This window comes from Strigops habroptila, chromosome 15, assembly GCF_004027225.2.
Source record: "Strigops habroptila isolate Jane chromosome 15, bStrHab1.2.pri, whole genome shotgun sequence".
In the NCBI taxonomy this organism is placed as follows: Eukaryota; Metazoa; Chordata; class Aves; order Psittaciformes; family Psittacidae; genus Strigops; species Strigops habroptila.
The window spans coordinates 10080048-10098614 of NC_044291.2; the positions used below are offsets into that span (position 1 = coordinate 10080048).

General features: G+C 49.6%; 1 protein-coding gene across 4 annotated transcripts in view; it reads right to left on the reverse strand.

The window, feature by feature from the left end:
- Positions 1-18567, reverse strand: part of LOC115617068 (discoidin domain-containing receptor 2-like) — a 63334-nt gene that overhangs the window by 43654 nt on the left and 1113 nt on the right. The window contains exon 1 of one of the 4 annotated variants that reach the window (XM_030507136.1): positions 3517-3702. The exons of 2 other annotated variants lie outside the window; for them this stretch is intronic. The gene's annotated coding sequence lies outside the window, so the exon portion shown is untranslated. Of the gene's footprint in view, positions 1-3516; positions 3705-18567 lie in introns of those variants that run through there. One more of the 4 variants, XM_030507140.1, reaches the window with a different exon arrangement.

The following is an 18567-nucleotide window of genomic DNA, read 5'->3' on the forward strand; positions in this document are numbered from 1 at the left end:
AACACAGGAAACTTTTTACTTCTCACTATTGTTACCAGCAATCAGTTGGGGTTTTTTAACCTTCCCAACTATATAAACACCACTGATGACATTTATTTTGTTATAGATATGAAAATATTTCTCACTGCCCTGAGATACACTCACTGTGCTTTTACAGTTATCTTCAGCTTTGCCTACATCCCAAAATACCTACTTTACAATAGCAGCTACTTATTATCTACAACTTCTTTTGTTAATTGCTCCTGGTGGAATCTTTTAAAGAGATAAAACATGAAAACTGGGACAGACTCTTTCCAAAACAAGAAGCTAACCCACAACATACCCAGCACTAAGCTGAGAAGCTGCCGGGTTTTGCAAGGGTGGAAGCCAAGCTCTAAGAGATGGTTCAGTGAAAATCAAACCAGAAGCACTATTTGGAACATCTACTTGCTTAGCTGTCCCTCCAGAGCCACCAAAGAAATGCTGATACCACCAAAAACGGCAATTTATGAGCTTTGTGAAATGTCTCTTCATAAAGCAAAGCTTCAGTGCACCTGCCACTGGTACCCAGACTTGCCCTTAGCTCAAGGAGCACCCCTGGCTCTGCTGTAGTCCTAACAAAAACCGTTTGTAAGTGTGAAAAGCCATGCCGCACAGCTACAAAAAGACACCAAACTTGAAGAAGCTTTTCCAATATCAGAAAGAAGCCAAACTGTCATCACTTACAGCAATCCACAACTGAAGTAACCGCAAAAACCAAAATGCAGCAAACTCCCCATGACCCGGCTTCAGCGTGTGCTTGAGCTCAGAATCCCCCATGCGCTGGGCTGCACCCCCAGAGCGTGAGCAGCAGGTCAGGGAGGGGATCCTGCCCCTCTGCTGCGCTCTGGGGAGACCCCCCCTGCAGTCCTGATCCAGCTCTGGGGCAACAGCACAAGAGGGACGTGGAGCTGCTGGAGCGAGGCCAGAGGAGGCCACGGAGCTGCTGCGAGGGCTGGAGCAGCTCTGCTCTGGAGCCAGGCTGAGAGAGCTGGGCTGGGGCAGCCTGGAGAAGAGAAGGCTCCTGAAGGGGAGACCTTAGAGCAGCTCCAGTGCCTAAAGGGGCTCCAGGAAACCTGGAGCAGGGCTTTGGTCAAGGGCCTGTAGGGACAGGCCAAGGGGAATGGCTTTAACCTGCCAGAGGAGAGACTGAGATGAGCTCTGAGGCAGAAGCTCTTCCCTGTGAGGGTGCTGAGGCGCTGGCACAGGGTGCCCAGAGAAGCTGTGGCTGCCCCATCCCTGGCAGTGTTCAAGGCCAGGTTGGACACAGGGGCTTGGAGCAACCTGCTCTAGTGGAAGGTGTCCCTGCCCATGGCAGGGGGTTGGAACTGGATGAGCTTTAAGGTCCTTCCCAACATAAACCAGTCTGGGATTCCATGAAAGCGTTTCTCCCCTCCCACAGCACACTGCCCTGAACCAGAGGGGACAAGGCAGGTTGTGTCCTCAGTGGGTATCATTTCTCTGTGCACCTAACCACAGCAGAGCAGCCTGTAACACACATCTGCTACACTCTGTGTATTAAACAAAGTTTGCTCAAGCAAAGTGGTTTTAACGTTTGATTTATGAAGTGCCTGGCAAAGATGGGAGCAAATGAGCGGCAACACTTCGGGATCAGTTCAAATTGCTGCACCAAGCCTGGAGACTCCTCCTCCAGTGGGGATTTCCAGGCAGGTCTCACCATGTTCCGCTGGGTTTGGTATCTACAAGTTCAACTCCACAAGATAAATTTTAACTTCTCATGTACAGAGATAAAATTTCAATTAACTAGAAAGTTTCCAGCAAAACACCCACCGTGACTACACAGTTCAGATAAGACCTTTGTTACCACTGTGTATTTCAAGCAATCAAAGTAAACGTTTTGCTTATAAACAAAGGAAAACACAAGTACATTGGAAAAGCTATGGAGAATGGCTGATTCTGATCACATTTTCTCAAGCCAGAGCAGGAAACAGGAGCCCACAGAGAAGCAATTACACAGAAGGCAGGTAGCTGTAGCTGTAGGAAAATCCTGGGATTCTTTGAGGCAAAGACAAGAAACAGGAGAGATGAGGGGGAGAAAAAGAACTATGTAAAATAATGATGCCTGGACCTAAAAGAAGGATCCAATTTACCTCTTTCCTGTACTGAAAACGAACTGAAATTAAAAAACAACACATTAAAACTGAGGAAATGAAATTCCAGGGCATACCATGCACATGAAGCCTCTGGGATATGTTGCCACAGAGCAACGTGGGAGTAATTCCATAAAATACTGGAAGTGGATCTACATAATAAGAACATCTGCGATTCCATTTGCAGAGTCAAAGAAAGAATACACTGGATATACATTTTCAGCTAGCCAGGTATAAGCAAACCAGTAATTAATGTAACCAGAAAGTGATCTCCTACAAGGCAGGTTATTCCACATTTGTCTGCATTCGAGCTCTTGGGTTTTTGTGTGCAATGTGCCAAGCAGCCGCTGCCCGAGATAAGCCGGGCCTGAGTAGGTGGGCTGTGATCTAATCCAGTTTGGCAAGCTTTGCTCTGTGTACAGAGATCACATTTCAGCTCTCGGCAGCTTATTGTGCAGCTTCTCAAGAAGAGAAACAAACTACCCACCTTTTCTTTATTATTATTATTCACTTTCTGTAGCAGAGATTATCCTCTGTGACACAAAAAGGGCAGGTGAAATTTCAGCCAAACCTACTCAGTAAATACCTGCGGGGCAGCGAGTGACCCTGTGGAAACACAGCTATTTGGGAGAGTTTTCAGCACCTGGAAAAAATGGGTTTACTGGGGAATTAATCAGATTTTATCTGGAGGGGTTGCTACACAGTTAACCCTAACAACAAGGATTCTCAGGAGCAGCTTCCTGCACATCCATACTCCAGTGGTTTAGGCTAAATGTGAGTCCAAGGAAGTTGGACACTGATAAAAACTGCAGTAGGCACATCAGGAGGGGACAGGGAGGTCTGCATTGCCCCGAGAGAAGAGGTGAGAGGCGATGCACAGCCAAGGAATCCACATGGGGCAGGAGCCGCTGGGGCTCGGGGTCAGAAGCGTGTCCCCTCACTGTCCCACCATCACAAGCAACTCCCTGCCAGCCTCAGCTTTGGGTATCTGACTCCTCCTTAGCCCTGAAACATCTCAGCACAGCATGTCCGATTAGAGCTCAAACACCATGGGCTTTCCAGGACAGCAACAGCCCCACAAACCACTCCTGCCCAGGAGAACACACCAGCCAACTTCACATTCCCACCCCACAAAGGACACCGGGTCCCAGGGCATGGAACATGAGAATATCCACAATCTGTGAACCCTCCGGCAGCTGTGGGAGGAAAAACAGGGTGCAAAGAGCCACCATCTCCTACCAGCCCAGGGAGAACAGCCTCCACAACCCGGCACTGCCACCTCTACAGCCCCCCCTCCACTTCCAGCCAGTCTCCAAAGGCGTTTGCGTGTTACCCAACGTCGGAAGCACATGGGGGGAAGAGCAGAGTTAAGCTGGAAGGACCCTACCTGCCTTGCCCGGGGCCTGCTGAGCACAGGGAACAACTGCCATGTCTCTTTTGAGCTCCATAGGTTGAGCCAGGCTGTAGTTTCGACATTCCTTGCAACTTTCCACCAGCACACGATATGTTCAAACTTGAGTAACTCCTCCCTCCTCCCTCCCTCCACACACACAGACAGGCCCAGGAGATGGCCCTGCCTCTATCATCCCAGTTCCTATAGCAACTCCTGACCCAGCAGATGGAAACAGAGCTGTTTGCTAGGCAAATCCGCCTGCTTGGATTCCTCGGCTCTTCCCTGCTGTTGGCCCCTCCTTGCTCCAGTGCTCTCCCTCGGGGCTGCTCTGCTGGCACCCGGCCCGGGCTGCGCCTGGAGGAAGGCCAAGCTTTGAATTCATTTAGTGAAACCACAACAGAAAGCAGCTCTCCTGCTCAGGAAGCAGGGCCCGTGTAGTCCCAGGGGCAAGCCAGGCCCAGCACGGCACAGCCGGCTTCACCTTCTGGTTTAACACGGCTGCCTCTGCTCACGGGGAAAGCCCCGGCAGGAACATCACTGCACCGTGTGCCTCGCGTCCGTTCTCCACCAGCCCGTGTCTGTGAGGGAAAAGTAATAAGTAAAGACAGTTCTAGTCATTTATTAAGCAAATCCAGCCGATGGGATTATTGCAAAGAGCAGAGGCACTTCTCAGACATTTGGCCTTTTGCTTCCAGAGTCTTTCCTGGAAGAGGGAAAGCCCAGAAGCAGCGCCAGGGCTCAATGCGTGTTTATCACAACAGATCACGCCTGTTGCTTCCCTCAGGTTGGGGTCCCACAGGAGGGAGGATCACCAGTGCAGCTGTAGGACAGCTGTGTGACATCAGTCCTTTCCTCTTCACTTAAAGCACAGAAACAGAGGGAAAACACAAAACTCAACCAGAATGTGGCACCTGGGGGATGAATTACCAGGGGTGACAGTGGGAACCTTATGGGCAGGTGACATTGCTGAGGCTCTGGGGTGGCAGGACAAGCAGGACCGCAGCAGAGGGAGCCACAGGAGGCACTGAAATGGAGGGGGGCTTTGGACAAGGGCTTGTAGGGACAGGACAAAGGGAATGGCTTTAACCTGCCAGAGGGGAGACTGAGATGAGCTCTAAGGCAGAAGCTCTTCCCTGTGAGGGTGCTGAGGCGCTGGCACAGGGTGCCCAGAGAAGCTGTGGCTGCCCCAGCCCTGGCAGTGTTCAAGGCCAGGTTGGACAACAGGGGCTTGGAGCAACCTGCTCTAGTGGAAGGTGTCCCTGCCCGTGGCAGGGGGTTGGAACTGGAGGAGCTTTAAGGTCCCTTCCAACACAAACCAGGCTGGGATTCTATGATAAGTGCTTTGCTGACCTGCCCGCTGGGAACATCAACAAAAACATCAAAGCAGATGCACATCACATCAAGAGCCTGGAGAAGGCTCCTGGGTGATAAAGAGCCCCCATGGCACTGGGAAGAGCAATGACCCAACTCAAACAGATCTGAGGAGCTCCTTTCCCTGGGGAAGGCTGGTGCCGCGGAGGCACAAAGTGCTGCTAGAAACTGCTGACCTTGCAGTTCACTCGCTGTTGCCTTCAGCACTTGAGCACAGCAACAGGCGCTCTGCTGGATGCCCTCTGCAATGTAACTTGATCCAGGCTGCACAGTCACTAATCAATCTGGGATAAAGCAAAACACTCCTTTTTTTCACTGGAATGAGCCCAAATATGCACAATAACAGATCCCACTCTGAGCTATTACAAACTACAGCACTTCAGAGAGAGTTTTGCATCTCACATCGCAGAGGGAGAATACTTCTGCCATACCATCATCGCTTCTCAAATTGTGTATTTGAGAGACTTCCTAATGACCTCATAGCAGCACATGTGACCAGTAAGTCATCTCCTCAAAGGACTCGGAATAACATCAACAGACCCTGTTTTGGTCTTGCACAGAACAGCTTTCCGCAGCACGAGCAGGTTTCCACACGGCGAGGGGGCAGAACCAGCTCAGGCAGGGCTGGCACTGTTAGAGTTCCTCCAACAGATTGTGTTTGGCTTTGAAAAGATCAGTCCAATTAACAGAGACCAAATTCCATAGACAAATTTAGACACAAAAGCTTGTTTATGCCAGTGCAGGACAATTTGGCTGTTTAAGGCATCGATACGGGATTGTGATCCCCAAAGTATTGCAAAAGCATTCTAGGAAGAATTAAGAGGTGGTCTTCCAAAATAATAATGCCTACAAAGTGTTTCAACGGGCTTAAAAGCAGCGTTTTTTCTTCCACTGCTTAAAAATAACCTGCTGTGCTGAGCAGCAAAGCAGAATTATGAAATTTGGGGTGAAGAACTGATGAGCTGATCACACTGACATTGGGAAGTTGCCTTTTGCTGTCCCAGAGCCACTGGAGAAATAAATGAACACACACTGATGCTAAGGTGAAGGCAACCAAACAGCTCAAGATAGACAGCAGCAGCACATCAGGCTGCTCCAGCAACACCACCAGACACCCTGGTCCTTCTGCAGTGGCTCTAGGCCATGGTCCTTCTGCTCCTCTCCTAGCCCAGCTATGGCAGCACCTCTACCTGCCTTCATCCCAGAAGGCCACAGCAGGACCCAGTGATCCTGGTAAGCACCAATGTCTCATGTCAGATAAGACCAGGACATCACCTGAACGGCCTTTGGCTATGCAGGGACAAGAGAGTTGAAGAGCACAGGACAGTCCCATGAAGAAGGCTGGACCTGTACAACATTCAAGCTCTTTATTCCTTCATTGAGAGGAGGTGACAGCCAGCTCCCGCTTCCACCTTTCCAGGAACTTGTGATACAACACAGAAGCCTGCTCGGAAAGTGCTCTGTTTACACCTCACACCCCTCTTCTGTCCTTACCCGCGTTGTGAGAACGTGTTCACTCCCACCCTAGCCCAGCTGAAACATCTGCTCAGCCTAGGTCTGCTGGTATCATCCTTCCACTGCAAAGAAACCCACTTCCAGCCATAAACCTGGGAGAAGGTGGAAGCAGGGCAGAGTTTGGCGTGGTGGGGAAGGCAAGTTTAGGATGCCTGTGGCATCCTCTGAGAACTACTGACCAACCACCCCTCCATACAAGGTACTGACTAGAGTTATTCTGCAGGGTAACAAAAGGCTCAGAGGTAACAAGATAGAGCATGTGGTGACATATACAGACACCCGATGCAGAACAACCCCCTCCCAACCAGTGTAAGATACAATGTGGCACAAGGGCAGTATTCATCCCGCACCACACACCTCCCACCCCATGCCAAGGAAGCCTGTCCTCTGAAGAGAGAGGAAAGTCCTCAAGAGGACAAATACCACAGCATATGGTGTCTCCTCGACCCCTCAATGACTTCCTACATCACCAGAACAAGCACAACCTCTGGTCCAGCCATGGGACAGTACATCCTCATGCCCCCAGCAGATACAGCTCTGCAGCTGAGCCAAGCTGCTTGTTTCTGGGCACACTGTAGCTGCTCAGTGATGCCCTGTCACACCAGGACACGGGAGCAGAGGAGGCCTCAGCACTGCTTTGCCACCACGGTTCCCTCCCCCAGGGATGTGAATGGCTGGAGAGGTGGCAATGGAGGAACAACTCCTCCTCCCCAGCCCCCCAAATCTCACTCAGAGCTTTAATACTACCAGGGAAGACCCAAACAGCAGCCTCCTATTTGCTTTGTCTTTTAAACAACATGGTCCTGAGCTGCTCCATTCTGGGCTGCCTCAGAGATGGGGATGAGAGTATAGGGAAGGCAAGTGGTACATATACGCCCAGGCCAGAACAAGTGGAGCGAGATGAGTTTAGCTTTAGCTGCTGTAATGACAAAGCCCCAGTGAACACATCATCCAGCCGAGGAGTGAACTCCTGGCACAGAGCAGCTCTCAGCAAGGACACACTTGTAAACACTCTCCCTGGCCATCTTTGCTGACACAAGTGAGAGAAAGGGGCAGAGAAACCATTATCTGCAAACAGACATCCCTCCCTATCCCTGGACACTGCGACCAGCCCAAGCAGGACGCTTCCAGCCTCTCTGCCTTGCTCTTGTCTGCACCATGAGCCAACTACCCTCTGGTGTCTGCAACAGCAAGTGCTGCAGATGAGAACTGCTGCCGCTCCAAGGAAGGGCTCGACTCCCATGAGCTAGTAAGCCCTTGCTCTGGGCTTCTGACAGCTTATCCCTGTAAGCAGTTGGTATGTTCAGCAGGCACAGGACCTCTTTCAAAGCTGACCTTCTTGAAGCACTAGATAGCATCCAGTGTCCCGAGCACTGCCACTGACATGTTCCTCCCCCAGCACTGCAGCAGCCCAGCTCCTTCTGCCCTCCACCGCTATAAGGGGTTTGGAGCAAAGGCAGCAGCTCTCAAGTAAGGAGAGCTGTGACAAGCAAAGCTGCCCAGGTCCCAGGCCTGGTGGATCAAAGCTCTGTTACCTCACCCACAGTGATACTTCCCCAGGTCTGTTCCTCTCTCCCAGTAGTTTCCCAGATGAACCCACGTTGCCACATTTCACCTCAAACACTACAAGCTGTGGGGACCTGCAAAGACCAATGTCTGAGTTTTAATTCCAAACCCAGCTCAGAGAAGAGCTACTCAGCTTCTTTCAACTGGAGATTTTATTCCAGAGATATGGAGAATATGAGCAGAATGCGAAAGCAAACCATAGGCACTGGCTGTAGGCTTCAGCAAGGAGGAACAGCATGTGGGGAGAGATTGGGCACCAACAGTTTGGTTTTCCCAGCAAAAGACACCAAACGAACCGAACCACAGCAGAGCTCAGCTGTGGCAGCGATGCTGTTACAGCCCCTCTGCCTGCAACACACCCAGACCCTGCAGAAATACCTGGTGTGGGGAAGAGATGGTGGTAAAACAAGAGCTGATGGTAAAACAAGAGCTGACAGCCCAGGTCAGCCTCTAGCTGCCACCCCTGACCCTGCACAGCAGCTGCTCCAGGACCCTCTGGCTGTACAACCCCAAACCTGCCCTCTGCCCTTTGGTCAAAGCATGCAGCGAGCAGCTGACAACAGTGGTCACCACATTGCTGCCATTCCTCAGCAGGGACCATCACCTCCGAGTGACCGGAGGCCTGCAGAAGCCCACGCTCCCAGCCCTTTTGCTGGCACTGGTATGGAAACAAAAGGCAGGAGGATGCTCTCGGGCACATGGTTCAGACAGGCAGGATTCCAAAGGGCCCTCTGCATGGCACAGGGAATCTGTAAACCCACCCAAGGACACCGCTGCTGGCTCCACACCACCAGCCTCATCTGGCACAGTGGACACTAACAGGAATACAACAGGAAACCTCAGAGCAGAAGGCAGTGCCAAGCAAGATCCCGAGCAGCCCACGGGAGCTCTCATTCTCAGTGCCAACGAAGGATGTGCATTTCTCCCCATTACATGAGAGGATCCAGAGTCCAGGGATACAGCCAGATTGGAGGCCAGCAACGAGGCCTTGGCTAGGGAAGCTTCCACCTCCTCAGCAGCTCCTTGCATCTCAGCCATTTCCCTTCCAAGCAAGGCCTCCTGGCCTCAGTAAGCATTAAGGGTGTTGCAATCTGCAGTTCTGTCTGAGGAAATCCAGCCCAGCCCAGACACAGCAGCAGGCCTCTGCTCTGGCCTGACTACGTGCCATTCATGGACACCCACTGTGTCCAGAAGCTCGTGGCATTGCCAAATCCAAGTTTACTTCTCAGATGTAGAGAGCTGTTGCGCTCCCATTAATACTCAGGGCAACTCCGATGCGCGCTCCAACAGGCACACTCATCTCATGACCTGCTGTTCCTTCTGAAAGGACGGCAGCAGACCCTGGGGAAAACCCTCTCCCCGCATTGCAAGGGGCTGAGGAGGGGCATTCCTTGAGCATGTGTGGCCTCAGCCTGGGCGCAGAGCTGCTCTGCCCCAGCCCACACTCAGCCTCGGGGTGGAGGATGCTCACAGAGCTCATCCTGTGCCTCCAGACAAACCCAGCTCCGCCTGGGCTAAAACCCATGGCTAATACTGAGGGGAAAACACCCATGTGCTCATTCCAACAATGGGACATGTCCTACAAGCACTGCTTCACCTGTAATACCCTGTGCAAACATGAGAAAGCCACCTAACAGGGTCCCTGCCTTTTCCTGCAGAAACAGCACTTCAGGTCTGCTCATATTTCCCACCCTAGCACGGAAAAGACAGAAGGATTCAGATACATTACACGTTACATTATTAGTCCTACTGGGACATTTTCTAACAGTTCACTTAAATGTTTTTAAACCTGGAGGATGAGGCAATTCAAAGCTAAATGCATAACCCACACTCGAAGGTGGCTCACTAGGTACAACTCTCAACCAAGAGCAAACAGAAGCTGATCCCACATGGCACACTGCTCCATTCCTGGATGCTTTCAAGACTTGGCCAGACAAAGCCACGGCTGAGGTGGAGACAGTCCCACATCAAGCAGGAGGTCAGGCTGAAGACCTCCACATGTCCTTTCCAACCTGTAGTTCCATCATTCTGTGACAGCAAATGAGAAGAGGCAGAATAATTATTGCCAATAGCTTCATGAAAGATACACATCGAGTTTCTCTGAAGAAATCTTTCTAGATTGTATCATCAAAACCTTGGTTAAAGATGTCAGCACTGACGTGACCAGGGCTAATTCTGTATGGACAGAGACAGTGAAGTACCAGTCTCTGTGCCTTTGTCTCAAACAGGTCTCAAACTGGGTCAGTGCACTGCGTCACACTGTCCTTGCATGAATTAACACCCACCATAAGCGATTTCTTTTTGGCATTTAACTTCAGCTGTGTATTCAAACACAAAAGCTTCCAATAATTCCAAGAATACAGGTTAAAAGCAAGACAGCCAATAGCTCTCCTGACATTAGAAGCAACGAGAAAAATCATTTCCCACTCTAAGTCTTTCCTCTAGGGAGGTCTCAGAAGCACTGCTGCTATTTGGTGTCCTTCCAGTGCTGGGAGGAGGCCAGAAAATGCTGTAGCAGAGACTGAACCACATCTAACCCCTGGTGGGTTCAGTCCTCAGGATGAAGGCAGCATGTCGTCTACATGAGGTGCTCTGTCTGGAGGGTGATGGGGAAGCAGAAGCAGGAACTGAGATTAAAGAGGGCTGTTGGCCACCAGAGAAACTGCCACCAGTGCTGTTCCTCCCAGCCCATGGCGCTGACCAGCAACACTCTTTGCCAGAGTAAAGCCCCGTTCAGCTTGTCCCAAAACACGAAAGAAAAGACATGATTGCTGCTAGCTATGTATGTAGATGGATGGAGGCAAAGGGAAGGACTCTTTGGGAAGTTGGGTTGTTTGACTAATACCCATGGCAAATGCAAAACACATGCACTTAAACAGAAAGCCCATGAGATGAATTTGCAGCATTGGGACCCTTGTCCAGGGAAACAAGGAGGGAGCTCACTGCATGCTCTGCTGAATCACAGTGCACATGGCCAACACCTCATCCCAAACAACAACATGGCTCACGCTGCACATGTTCTCACAAGCAGCCCCAGCGCAGCTCCACTAGAGACACAGAACTGGAAGATAAACATCCCTGGAAGATCACATTACCCAGCCTGAATGTGGGAGAGCTTGTCAGGAACAGCAGAAACAGCCTGAGCTTAGTGAAAAGCACCCATTATAGGCTGACATTTTCATATTGAGTAATACTCCAGCTATTTCTGCTACAGCATATTACTGTTTTTGTTTTACCTTTGGACAGGCAGAAACCGATGAGCACAAGTGAAATAACAGTAGTGATACACATGGACAACAAAACCTGACTCTTGGCGAGTTTAACTCTCCATAAGAAGGCAACATGAAGGCTGATGCCACTACCAAAGGACTGATGACAGTACCAAAGGATACATGCAACGAAAAAATGTCCAGATTCATAGAATCAACCAGGTTGGAAAAGACCTTTAAGCTCATCAAGTCCAACCATTCCCCAGCACTGCCAAGGCCACCACTAACCCATGGCACTGAGGGCCTCGGCTACACGGGGTGTGAACACTTGCAGGGACGGTGACTCCAGCACTGCCCTGGGCAGCCTGTTCCAATGCCTGAGCACCCTCTGGGGAAGGAATTGTTCCTCATCTCCATCTAAACCTGCCCTGGTGCAGCTTGAGGCTGTTTCCTCTTGTCCCATCCCTTGTTCCTTGGGAGCAGAGACCAGCCCCCTCCTGGCTCCATCCTCCTGTCAGGCAGCTGGAGAGAGCGATAAGGTCCCCCCGAGCCTTCTCTTCTCCAGACTAAACCCCCCAGGTCCCTCAGCCGTTCCTCATCACACTTGTGCCCCAGGCCCTGCACCAGCTCCGGTGCCCTTCTCCGGCCCCGCTCCAGCACCTCAATGTCTCTCTTGTAGTGAAGGGCCCAGAGCTGAATTCTCATCCTTCAAGAAAAGAGCTGCAAACACCATGTGCTCTGCAGGCTCTGTCTCTGTAATTGCTCATTCTTCAGCAGCTCTTCGTTACTGATGGGTGGGACATTTTTACACCTTAAATGTTATTCCCAGAGAAACTGAACTTCACATCTCTTTTTCACTGCAGAAATTCATCTGGTTGGAAGAAAATACCCCACCCTATTCTTCTGGCCTCCAAACTGCAGCTGGCAGACTCAGGACATGGGACAGTCCTGGGGAAGAAACACAACTGTTTACTTTGTTTGCCTGTCCCTCCTCTTGCGCTCTGCCCTCCCTTCCATCCCCCATGGCACGTATGAGCTGATCATCTCCCAGCATCTCCTGACAGGAGCTGACTTGTTTCAGGTTCATCAGGCACCAGAGCTCTGCGCTGCAGAGCCTCACAGACAAATTTGGGCACAGTACCCAAACATCAAGAAAGGGAAGTCAAATCAGGTCAGGAGAGCATCATCCATGCTGGGAACCCTTCCAAGCAAACACCCAGAGAGCTGCTGCATTAGGACCAGACAGGCCCCACATCCAAATTTTGGAACAACTCCACCCAGTTTAATTCCTTGGTCATGCATTCTGCAAGCATTAGTTCTGAGTGGGCTGGGGTTTTAACAGCTCCATACTTGAAGCTTCATGGACAAAACAAGGTTTAGGCAGCGCTCTTCAGAGTACAGATCATCACCTCCCATGTGTATGCGCTGCTCAACCCAGCCGGTGGCCTTGAGACACATCAGCCCATGTCCAGGGGGACACACAGCCCATGAGCAGACCCAGCAGGATCCCATCCAGGAACAGCATAAAGAATGAGATGGTTGAGATGCTACAAAAAATATACCACCTCACTGCAATCCATCAGAGCAGCAAGTGTTGTACCAGCCCCTTTCATTAAAACAAGGTTCCTGGAATTAATAGCCCGTGACTAAGGGCATGCAACCAAAGCCACTTACTTCACAACTATCTTACCTAGGAAAGAAAATAACACAACATAGAAAGTAGGTATGTAACTTGATTGTACTACACACTCAAAAGGATGGAATCACAGCCTGATTTGGGTGGAAAGGGACCTTAAAGCTCCTCCAGTTCCAACCCCCTGCCACGGGCAGGGACACCTTCCACTAGAGCAGGTTGCTCCAAGCCCCTGTGTCCAACCTGGCCTTGAACACTGCCAGGGATGGGGCAGCCACAGCTTCTCTGGGCAACCTATGACATCCCTTTAAGCGATACCAGGGTAAAGCTGGCTTTCAAAGGAGCTTATTGTTCCCTTACTCCAGAGCTCCTGCTGTACTGGTTAGTCCTCTCCTTGGGTGCAAAAGAGGGTTCTTCCACCCTCACAGGGAAGAATTTCTGCCTAAGATCTCAATTTCCCCTCTTTCAGCTTGAAGTTTGACGAGCCTGCAGATAGGCATTTTCCACTTGGGTGTGCTTGACTTTCCACCTCTACAAAATACCTGTGTGAAGTTATTCATTGTAAGGAGCTTCTGATAAACATGAAGATTGCTTTATTGAGATATATAAAGAGATGCTTTAGCAACAGGAAAAAGAAATTCCACCAAGCCTGTGATCACCTGTAAGATATGCTTTCAACTGTCAGCTTCAGAAAGCAAGCTCACAGAATGAGGCTCTGCTACAGGCAGAAGAACACTGCTGTGCAGTGGTAGGAGGTGTTAACACATCTTGCTTTATCCATTCCTGTCTCTAAGTTGCAGAAAAGGTTGGTGGATTTCAAGTTTGGGATTTGAAGTTTTCCCTGCCCGGTCTGACTCCAATTTCTATTTTTATTTTTCTAAAGAGAGCTTGGGAACAAGTGGCTCCTATTTCCATAATCAATATTAGTAAAACTCTCTCCTCCCCCCAGCTTGTTTTTGCATAACTAACGCCTTCTTGATTTGGAAGAAGTAATTTTAGGCACAAGGAGTTCCTGGCATCAGGAAGGTGCCTTTTACCTTGCCTGTGAGAACAGGTTGTACTTTCAAACTACTGGGAAGAGAAGTTTTTAGCTCACTGTGCTGGGAATACCACCCAGCATCACCTTAGAACAGCTTTGCTTAATTTTCAGCATTCCTAAATGATGGCTGTGCTTATTTTGGAAGAAGAGGCCTTTCTATTAAGGACACCTTAACCCGGGTCCCATCAAGAGAAATGGAAAACAGCACTGAGAGGGACCAGAGGCCGGTGGGATCCTCTGCAGCAGAACATTAACATCAAGTCCTCCCTGCTCTGAATGTTCTTATGTATCAACAGAAAAAAACATCATCAATTCTACATAAATTCCTTTGCTGAAGCCAGCAGAAAAACGTCTGTGGAATTAAGATGAGAGCCTTCCCTCGCTTGGGCTTATCCCAACACCACACACACTAAAGAGAGAAACAGAGCTTAAGGAAAGATGAAATACTTCCTTGCTATCTCCTGTTGCTGTCCAAGCAACAGGACCCAGCACTTGAGAGCATCCCTTGGTATTCTGTACATCCAGAAAGTTCATGTTGGAGCAAAAGCTGCCCCCCAGACAGATGCTTTTGTAGTCTCTAGTGTTCCGTATGTGCCATGAGGACACCGGGCATGTGACTTGCGTGTTAAAGCTTTCTGGCTCGCCAGTCTAAGCTGAGATTCTTTCCCTGCAAAACACACTGCATGATCTCATCTGCAAGCAATCAGCCTGAGAAATCAGCTTGTTAAAGGAAGCTTCTAGGAAAGGAGAGATGTCTCTGGAGACTTTGGGGGCCTATATAAATTTTAAGCAGTTTGTTAAACCCCAGCTGCTCTTCTCCCTATTGGGGTCACACAACCAAGAAGCCATTTCTCCTCCCACACAGCTCCAGACAGCAGGACACTTTGCCAACACCTAACTGGAGCATCACGTTTTCGTTCCCCACAGCCTGAAAGCACTCACATTTTCACGCAAACTCATTTTAAGCAGGCGGTGGAAGAAGTGCAAGAACAAACTCAGAGCTGCAAGTTGAGGAGCAGCCGGAAAAGCAATCCATTAAACACACAGCAGTGGGGACCTGCATGTGTAAGAGTATTTTCTTCATGTCTGGGTATGTATTTCAGCATTTCCCCATAATTATCACTTAAACCCTATTTGCACCCAAAGAGAGGAATAACCAGTGCAGCAGGAGCTCTGAAGAGGAGCAAGGGAACAATAAGCTCCTTTGAAAGCCAGCTTTACCCTGAGATTACCTAAAGGGATGTCACAGGATTTTACCCAAGTTTCTGGTGATGCTGCAGGAGCATCCAGAAGCCTCCCCATGCTACTTCCTCACAAAGCAACATCTTTTCCTTCCTGGTGAAAACCTTGAGGAAGTGTGAGTGCTGCAGAGCGTGTAGAAAATGAAGTGCACCATTTGATACCCAGATGACCCTGTTCTCTGCAGGGCCAGCTGCACCTTACTCCTTTAGAAGGAGCACTGTGATGAGTAGAACAAGCAGCACCACTCACATTCACATCCCCTGAGCATCCAGAAGGGGTACCACCACTCTTGCACCCCAAAGAGGAAGATCAGATGTTGATCCTGCCTGCCTCCCCTCTCTCCCATGCAAGCTGTCGCACCCTGCACTAGCTGCTCTCAGCAGCATCTCCCAGGCAACCCTTTCTAAGCTGCCCCTAGTTGGTCATTCAAGTACTGTGAAAGGCTTCCCTTAAAATTCTTGCATAGAAATCACTGTTTAACATTCAATACACAGCACAGCAGGGGCACAAAAACTCTAGCCTGTTCTCTAACAAAAGAGCTGGGGAGGACTGAACCCTTGGCTCCTCCCAGCCATGGATTATTCAAAGTGAAGGGATTATTCACCACTTCCAGCACCTATTTTCAGTTCAACTTGCAAAAGTAACTTATGAAACAGGCTTGGAGCAATCTGGATTCGTGGAAGGTGTCCCTGCCCATGGCAAAGGGTTGGAACTGGATGAGCTTTAAGCTCATCCATTCTATGATCAGCATGGAAAGGCAATACACACATTGATCACCAGGAGAGCAGAGGATCATGTTAACTACACTGGGTTCTCCCCTGATTTGTATCTTTACTAAAGTTATGTACTACTTTTAAAAAAAAAATTACTACTTTTAAAAAACATTAGTAAAAAACTACTTTTAAAACACATTACCATTAAAACATTACCTCAACCCTCAGTTCTTGAACTCGCTACGAGAATCATGAAGGAGTTTGCCCGTACAATGCAGAATGACAGAGTCATGGTGGAAACAGAGTCATGTTTCGGTGGCACCTTCTAGCTCCAGATGTGACTCTGCACCTCTCAGCAATTTGAAATGTTGCCCTAAAGCAGCTATTTGCTCTCTGTGTCTTTAAGAAACACATAGCTCTGACTGCAAATGTTCAGGCTAAACAACATGTTATGAGAGAAGAAAAAAAGTCTCTTTTAAGGTTTTTACTCCCAAGCCAAGTTCCTAACTTTACTCGATTAAGAGCAGACACCCCCCCCCCCCAAACACATCAACTGCTAAAACCAAGGTACAGGGCAGCAGCCCCTGAATCCCTGGGAAACCACAGCTCAGAAAATGCAAAGCATAAAGGGGGGAACAATATTGCAGGGCTCAGCTGCCACCTCCTATGGTGCAGCTTCTCAACCACATCATGAGGGGGAGCAGCAAAAGGCAACTTTCCAGCTGAAGTTCCAACTCTTCTTAAAAAATCAGTTTATAAGCACTAAAATAAACAGAATAAAAACAACTGAGCAGGAACTGGGAACCTGCAGAAACAGCTGCAGTTTAAGAGCAACTCAGGCAATGTCTGGCAAACGCCAGCAGATACGGAGGGCCCAAGGGGACAGCAGGACATTTGGGGAATGAAACTCTCAATTTCAACCACAGGCTCATCGAGAAACTGCCTACAGCTGATCCAGCCAGGGCATGCAGGCAGAAGCATCTCTCCCGGCTGGTGCTGTTTACCACTGGGGTGGGCATTTGCTCCCTGTTAGATCCGCCTTGTTCCCAAATTCCTCTCTTCCCGGATGCCCGGGGCTGTCCCATGCCATCACCAGGGTGGGCACACTGCTTTCTGCCTGGTCTCCCACTCAGCAGGGCTCTAGCCTGTCCCTCTGTTACCCAAAAGCCTTCTCATGGGTCACTGCTGGTCCCTTTCAGGCACAGATGCCCGCTGCAGCCAAACTCCCTAGGGAACAGCCACTTTGAAGGGAAGGAAGGGCAGGAAACCCAAGCAGAGCACTCCAGGACACCGGTTCTTGACTATTTCACCTGTTTCAAAGTCACCCAGGATGGACACCTTCAGAAGAACACCAGCAAGCAACCACATCGGACGGTGCAGAACTGCAGCAGCAAGTAGAAGAAAAGCCACCCAGAGTCCTGCTGCCGTTGCACCGTTGGACTCCAGCCCACAGAGCTTCCCAAGTGGCCAAACCCTGGGGAGTTTTCTGATGCCTTCTCCTCAATGACTATTTAGAACTGAAAGATTCAGATCTCCACTCAGTGTCACCCAAGGAGCTACCTCAAGCCTCGACAAGACAGCCACATGCTTTGAACATCCTCCTTCGCTGAGAAGTTGACAGCTTTCAATTACACCCAGTTCTAGTTGCTCTTGGCTCTCTGTCCCTCACCACAGACCTGTGCTGCCCATGGCCAGGCTTGTTGCTGTGCACAAAAACCAAACTCAGGAAAGATGCAACAAATAAAAATCTTCCTGGACAGTGAATTGAATGAGGAAGATGAAAGCTCCTGGGAAAGGAAAGGAGGCAGCTCCGGGGGAGGAGGCAGGTCACCTGGGTGATTCCCATGGGGAGGAAAAGGACAGAACACCAAGGGGTCTCATGCCCCAAAGCCGAAGATGCTGCAACCTTCAGCATCAAGCAACTAGTAGCAGGCAACTACGACCATGAGAAGACCACAACTCGCTTGCCAGCAGCAAAAGAAAGCTCACACGCCCTGACATCTGCCCAGGGGACAGCACACACCTGGGTAATAGATTTAAGTCTTCTTAAAATACAATTACTTTCCTCAATTATACACCAGAGGCCAGAGCCCGCAGCAGAGTGAGCCCCAAGTGGCACAGCAGGTAATCCACAAAGAGCTTCTCCTGCTTTCCACAGCCACATTACCCAGACCAGCAGGTTAAATGGGAATTGGAGCCTCTCTAATGCTATGGTCCACAGGGAGAAGGCAGAAACGGCTGATGGAAAAGCTGTGAGGCCTCTGCACACCCCCCACCACTGCTGCCTCCTCCACTGCAGAACTGCTGCTGCTTTTTCTGTTTTAAAGAACTTTTCTCAATTGAGTCAGTTGAAGAGCAAAAGAAGAGCTCAGCATTTTAAACTGGAGCGTTTCAAAGTGTTGGCTTATCTTTCAACCTCAAAAGAAGAGAAATTAAGTGAAACAAAATCTCAGTCAGTCCCTCAGAACATTTTTGGTTTTCTGCTTCCAACAAAGCAAATCACCCTGAGATCCTCTTGATCACTTTTTCTTTCCTCTTCCCCTTTGGCTTACAGGATTCCACTAGAAAAGCTGACACAATATAGTCCTGGATTCTCATATTTTATCCTTTCCCAATCCCCACACTCCCTAATTAAAGGACATTTAGAAGCCAGACCAACCAAAGAAGCAAAGCCAGTGCATCCAGCATGAAAAGGAAAAAACGAAAAGCACCAACAAACAAGAAATTGGAACAGTATCAACCAGAAAAGGCCAAATA